At 39.4% G+C, this 7,223-nt stretch overlaps 1 long non-coding RNA gene across 1 annotated transcript; it reads left to right on the top strand.

Annotated features, from left to right (window-relative positions):
* Positions 1 to 395: 395 nt before the first annotated feature.
* On the top strand, positions 396 to 3,179 carry LOC309704612. Its single transcript, XR_014276311.1, has 3 exons — positions 396 to 746; positions 843 to 911; positions 1,717 to 3,179. It is a non-coding gene; the product is annotated as an uncharacterized lncRNA (long non-coding RNA).
* The last annotated feature ends 4,044 nt before the right edge of the window (positions 3,180 to 7,223 follow it).

Genomic DNA, 7,223 nt, shown 5'->3' with positions numbered 1-7,223 from the left:
ATCACATGCATTGTCACAAAGGAAAGAAGGATGGAAGGAAGGATCACATGCATTGTCACAAAGGAAAGAAGGATGGAAGGAAGGATGACATGTATTGTCACAAAGGAAAGAAGGATGGAAGGAAGGATGACATGCATTGTCACAAAGGAAAGAAGGATGGAAGGAAGGATCACAAGCTTTGTCACAAAGGAAAGAAGGATGGAAGGAAGGAAAGATCACAAGCTTTGTCACAAGTGCAATACTTTAATTTTCTGCTGCTCATTCCTGTGCAATATCCCATCTGCCCTCCCGTCATATTTCTTTTCAAGATTTTCTTATTTAATCACTAATGTACATATATTTATATTTATAGATACATATATATTCAGTCATCTTTTCTCTTTTACCATGTGTAACCCAGTTCCTAAAATCATCTCAAACAGAAAGAGAAGAAAAATTAAAACATTTAATGTTCATTGTTCTGTTCTTACTGTCCCGGTTAATGAAAGTGAAATGAGATCAAAATAATTATTTAAACATAGAAGGGATGCAGATTATATATGATATGCTCTGGTCAAACAAGGGTTAAGTTTCTCAGAGGGTTGATGAGCTCTGATGAGAGCCTATTGTTTTACTCCACTCCTCACATGTCAGCCAATCGGTGAAGCTCTAGGCAGCTCTTGTCCCTCCTTAGTACCAGCTCCCAAGTTTTCAGTCTCTTGCTTCTACAGCCGAACAGAGCAGACGGACTAAAACTTTTGTTATCGGTAAGCTGGAGAAATTAACCTCTAACGAGTTAAAAAAAAATACCATCTAAACTGACATTTTTCACAAATTATGTATTTGCACTTGTTGTTGTCAAGGGCAGAGCGAAACCGGAGGGTTTACTGAGCTGTGGCTCCATGTAAATGCTGAGCATCCACTCGACGGCGGTAAGCTAAATGTGGCTAATCAGACACGTGATGTGCGGAGTGTGGGTACAGTTGTTCGATGTCTCTGAAACGCTGTTGTTATGCTAGTTAGATCGTTAACTAAGTCATTAACATGTGAAAAGCTGTAAATGGTTAAAGCAGCTAAAAATAACTTTATGAGAGATAATTGTAATCAGACTTTATCCTGCTTCCTGTTTAAATTTTGATGTCAATCAGTTGTTTTACAATACTCAGTATTGAACACTTGGAGGTAATTTTTAGTGTATTTCCACTTGTACTGGTAGGCCTATGGTACAAGCGGGATTAAGCACGTCTATTTTAATACTCCTATTTGTGGACTGAGTCCTTGTGTTTACGTGTTATTGAAATTGATTATTTGCACTTTGTTCAATTTCTGATAAGCATTTGCATATTATTCCATTTCTTAAAAGGGGTAATATACTTATTTATTTGTGATTAGATATATATGTACAGTGAGTTTATTTTGATCGATGTAATTAATGTTTACAATGAAAGTGAATTATATGGTGACTATAATTCCTGAATGTTTAAAACCTTGTAGATAATCTTTAATGTTACTGCAGGTTACAAATAATTGAACCTTGATACTGTGAAATTTTGGATATTGATACTTTGACCTTTGAAACTTGATATTTTAATGTTGTACAACATGACTGAACTGATGATGATTGAATTGATGATAGCTGATCTGAATAGTAGTTACTGCACTGTGACACTACTTTAGTTTAATTTGTGAGAGTTATCCTTAAAGGGCACGTGACATATATTTGGCCATTGTTTATAGGTCAGGTTTTTATATGGGACGAATCCAAAGACCAGGTCAGCGATTCCAGAACCCAGAGTGTTCCAGTGTTCACTGGATGGCGAGCCAACCCAAGATCCTAGGAGACGATATACATGTACACGCACACTCATTTGCACATTGATGGACTACAATCCTCTACTGTACAAGTAGTACGGTAGGACAGACAATCACACACACACTCCTTGTCAGACGAATTCTATGGGCCCCACCGGTACCATTTGGACTTAAAAAAGACTAATTCTTTTACTTGTGCACAATTTTATTTAATTCTATTTTTTTTTTGCTACTTTGGGGGAAATTTTTATACTTGACATTCTGTTAAAACCTGTTGTAATACTGTGTTGTTTACAAATTTCTTTTGCAAGGCTTAACATCACTAAAGTACTTTTAAAGCCACATAACTGTGTTTGTCTGGTTTCTCTGCCATTCGTGTACCAGAGCTCTAAGAGTCGTTCTCAGTCTTCTGACACTAGCCCAAATTGCTTATTACTTTGGTAATTATCCATCGGTACTTTATGTAACTCCACGTAAGTGCTACAAAAGTGGCGAGCCAGCCAGGAGCTCTTTGGTGCATGAATATCAGCAGTGAAACCTCCTTAAAGTGTGTATTGTCATTGAAACATCTTTTGCTATTGCCACAAGATGGATTTTGTATTGAACTCAGGTATCAAAGTCCCCAATGCAGTAATTGTTAGTGGTACACTCAATTCATCGGATGATGAAGGGGTTCTTGACTTTTTGAAGCAGTATGGTACCTTTAGAGCCATCCCAGTTGTAGATCCAAACTCAGAATTTTTCAAAAACCTGATCGTCGAGTACCGAAGTGGTAACGCCATTGATGCCTTAACTGATCTTTTGCCATACACATATGAAGTTGAAGGGAAGCCCGGTGTAAAATACCATGTAAGAGCTCTCTCCAGCGTTTACACTGCCAAGGTGGGTGGCAGTGCTACTAAGTCCTACTTAGATGAAATAAAGCAGGTGGCAAAACTGAGTGGCAAGAGTTTTGAAGAGGTACTGAAGTCGATGATGACAGAGATCAGTGAAATCATTGGGAGTTCAGAGACCGATGATGAATGTATGCTCTCCTCCATGCAAGTTGATGATCCAGACAGGGAGAACCAGCTTCACCCCTCTCTTGAAACTTCTGAGATTGCACGCCAGCAGTTTTCTGAAGATCCACCCCAGGTAGGATTGATTCAAGGTGGTGCGGAGCCACACCTACCTGTTGATTTCAAAAAGAGCCCATTTAGTGCGGCAAACAGTTTCAACCCACCTGAAATTCAGAAAGTCATTGTGGAACACATCGTGAAGAAAGATGACTTGATTGCACATTCATATTCTCCAATGAGACTCCGGTCATTCTCTGGCAGGATCCCCAGACCCAGCGGTGAGACAGATTATGACACATGGCGTTCACATGTCGAACTTCTCAGGAAAGACCCTGCCATGTATTTTGCTCCTTACTATTTTTCTATTTTCTTTATTGTTTTATTTTATTTTAATATATTTTCTCCTAATGTGCATGCTGCTGAGTGACTGCTGCTCGTCAAACACATTTAATTGCAATGTTGACCCTGTGCTAACTTGCATATGACAAATAAATCTGAAAACTGAAACTAAACTAAGGAAAGAAGGATGGAAGGAAAGATCACAAGCTTTGTCACAAAGGAAAGAAGGATGGAAGGAAGGATCACAAGCTTTGTCACAAAGGAAAGAAGGATGGATGGAAGGATCACATGCATTGTCACAAAGGAAAGAAGGATGGAAGGAAGGAAGGATCACAAGCATTGTCACAAAGGAAAGAAGGATGGAAGGAAGGATCACAAGCATTGTCACAAAGGAAAGAAGGATGGAAGGAAAGATCACATGCATTGTCACAAAGGAAAGAACGATGGAAGGCAGGATGACATGCAATGTCACAAAGGAAAGAAGGATGGAAGGAAGAATCACATGCATTGTCACAAAGGAAAGAAGGATGGAAGGAAGGATCACATGCATTGTCACAAAAGAAAGAACGATGGAAGGCAGGATGACATGCAATGTCACAAAGGAAAGAAGGATGGAAGGAAGAATCACATGCATTGTCACAAAGGAAAGAAGGATGGAAGGAAGGATCACATGCATTGTCACAAAAGAAAGAACGATGGAAGGCAGGATGACATGCAATGTCACAAAGGAAAGAAGGATGGAAGGCAGGATGACATGCATTGTCACAAAGGAAAGAAGGATGGAAGGAAGGATCACAAGCATTGTCACAAAGGAAAGAAGGATGGAAGGAAGGATCACAAGCATTGTCACAAAGGAAAGAAGGATGGAAGGAAGGATCACATGCATTGTCACAAAGGAAAGAACGATGGAAGGCAGGATCACATGCATTGTCACAAAGGAAAGAAGGATGGAAGGAAGGATCACAAGCATTGTCACAAAGGAAAGAAGGATGGAAGGAAAGATCACAAGCATTGTCTCAAATGAAAGAAGGATGGAAGGAAGGATCACATGCATTGTCACAAAGGAAAGAAGGATGGAAGGAAGGATCACAAGCATTGTCACAAAGGAAAGAAGGATGGAAGGAAAGATCACAAGCATTGTCTCAAATGAAAGAAGGATGGAAGGAAGGATCACATGCATTGTCACAAAGGAAAGAAGGATGGAAGGATGGATCGCAATCTTTGTCACAAAGGAAAGAAGGATGGAAGGAAGGATCACATGCATTGTCACAAAGGAAAGAAGGATGGAAGGAAGGAAAGATCACAAGCTTTGTCACAAGTGCAATACTTTAATTTTCTGCTGCTCATTCCTGTGCAATATCCCATCTGCCCTCCCGTCATATTTCTTTTCAAGATTTTCTTATTTAATCACTAATGTACATATATTTATATTTATAGATACATATATATTCAGTCATCTTTTCTCTTTTACCATGTCTCTCTAATATTTTGCTCCTTACTATTTTTCTATTTTCTTTATTGTTTTATTTTATTTTAATATATTTTCTCCTACTGTGCATGCTGCTGAGTGACTGCTGCTCGTCAAACACATTTAATTGCAATGTTGACCCTGTGCTAACTTGCATATGACAAATAAATCTGAAAACTGAAACTAAACTAAGGAAAGAAGGATGGAAGGAAAGATCACAAGCTTTGTCACAAAGGAAAGAAGGATGGAAGGAAGGATCACAAGCTTTGTCACAAAGGAAAGAAGGATGGGAGGAAAGATGACAAGCTTTGTCACAAAGGAAAGAAGGATGGATGGAAGGATCACATGCATTGTCACAAAGGAAAGAAGGATGGAAGGAAGGATCACAAGCATTGTCACAAAGGAAAGAAGGATGGAAGGAAGGATCACATGCATTGTCACAAAGGAAAGAACGATGGAAGGCAGGATGACATGCAATGTCACAAAGGAAAGAAGGATGGAAGGAAGAATAACATGCATTGTCACAAAGGAAAGAAGGATGGAAGGAAGGATCACATGCATTGTCACAAAGGAAAGAACGATGGAAGGCAGGATGACATGCAATGTCACAAAGGAAAGAAGGATGGAAGGAAGAATCACATGCATTGTCACAAAGGAAAGAAGGATGGAAGGAAGGATCACAAGCATTGTCACAAAGGAAAGAAGGATGGAAGGAAGGATCACAAGCATTGTCACAAAGGAAAGAAGGATGGAAGGAAGGATCACATGCATTGTCACAAAGGAAAGAACGATGGAAGGCAGGATGACATGCAATGTCACAAAGGAAAGAAGGATGGAAGGAAGAATCACATGCATTGTCACAAAGGAAAGAAGGATGGAAGGAAGGATCACATGCATTGTCACAAAGGAAAGAAGGATGGAAGGAAGGATCACAAGCATTGTCACAAAGGAAAGAAGGATGGAAGGCAGGATGACATGCATTGTCACAAAGGAAAGAAGGATGGAAGGAAGGATCACATGCATTGTCACAAAGGAAAGAAGGATGGAAGGAAGGATCACATGCATTGTCACAAAGGAAAGAAGGATGGAAGGAAGGATCACATGCATTGTTACAAAGGAAAGAAGGATGGAAGGAAGGATCACAAGCATTGTCACAAAGGAAAGAAGGATGGAAGGAAGGATTACATGCATTGTCACAAAGGAAAGAAGGATGGAAGGAAGGATCACAAGCTTTGTCACAAAGGAAAGAAGGATGGAAGGAAGGAAAGATCACAAGCTTTGTCACAAGTGCAATACTTTAATTTTCTGCTGCTCATTCCTGTGCAATATCCCATCTGCCCTCCCGTCATATTTCTTTTCAAGATTTTCTTATTTAATCACTAATGTACATATATTTATATTTATAGATACATATATATTCAGTCATCTTTTCTCTTTTACCATGTCTCTCTAATATTTTGCTCCTTACTATTTTTCTATTTTCTTTATTGTTTTATTTTATTTTAATATATTTTCTCCTACTGTGCATGCTGCTGAGTGACTGCTGCTCGTCAAACATGTTGGTCAGTCACAGGAGCTCGTTCAGTGAGAGACTGAGATTACCGAAAAGCACCACTGAACGACACAGGAAATCATTCCTGCCTGTGGCCATCTCCCTGTACAACGCATCCACTTAACACACTGTTTGCTGCTACAACTACACATGTTTCTTTTCCAAATATTTATTTATAAGTGACTTATGTATGTATGTATGTATGTATGTATGTATGTATGTATGTATATGTATATATTGTACTATTCTTAGTTAGCGTATTGTCTGTCTTGTCTTAATGTTGGTTTAAAATGGAGCACTGTAACAAAAAATAATTTCCCCCAGGGATCAATAAAGTATTCTGATTCTGATTCTGATTCAAACACATTTAATTGCAATGTTGACCCTGTGCTAACTTGCATATGACAAATAAATCTGAAAACTAAAACCAAGAGCACCTGGCTGCAGCCACTGTCCACTGTGGAGCTCCACAGTAACCGGAAACACGTGACCTCCACAGTAACCGGAAACACGTGACCTCCACACTAGCCGTAAACACGTAACTTCGGTTAAATCGACTTTGACAGCGAAAACTAAATTGCGTTTTTGTTACTATAAAATGGTTTTAAGTGGGGTTTTTTTTTTAACACTCTGGGTTTGTTCAAAAAAAATTCACCATCCCCTAAATTGTTCGTGGCCAAAAGTGACACTTGCTGTTTCGCTGATTTATTATTATTTTTACAGTACATCGTGTTGTGCGTTCTGATTGCTGTAGACCATTGTCAATCAATCTAGTCCAGTGTCTCCTGTACAGGAGCGGTCCCTAATAGGCCCACGGACCGGTCCCGGTCCGTGAGTCCTTTGGTACCGTTCCGCGAGGGTTGATCCTCCGGTGTGAAATGTATGGTTGTAGTTGTGTGTCTTATTTTGAAAGAACTATTTACGCGTTACCATAGCGACCAGAGAGCGTTAAGAAGCAGAGAGGAGGATGTCACTGTCATTGTTGTTGGCGCACAGCTCAAGTCACGTTTATTAT

This window comes from Aulonocara stuartgranti, assembly GCF_965226115.1.
Source record: "Aulonocara stuartgranti genome assembly, chromosome: 4".
Lineage (NCBI taxonomy): Eukaryota > Metazoa > Chordata > Actinopteri > Cichliformes > Cichlidae > Aulonocara > Aulonocara stuartgranti.
The sequence above is the reverse complement of the archived record's forward strand: the minus strand, read 5'-3'. Positions and strand labels throughout refer to the sequence as shown.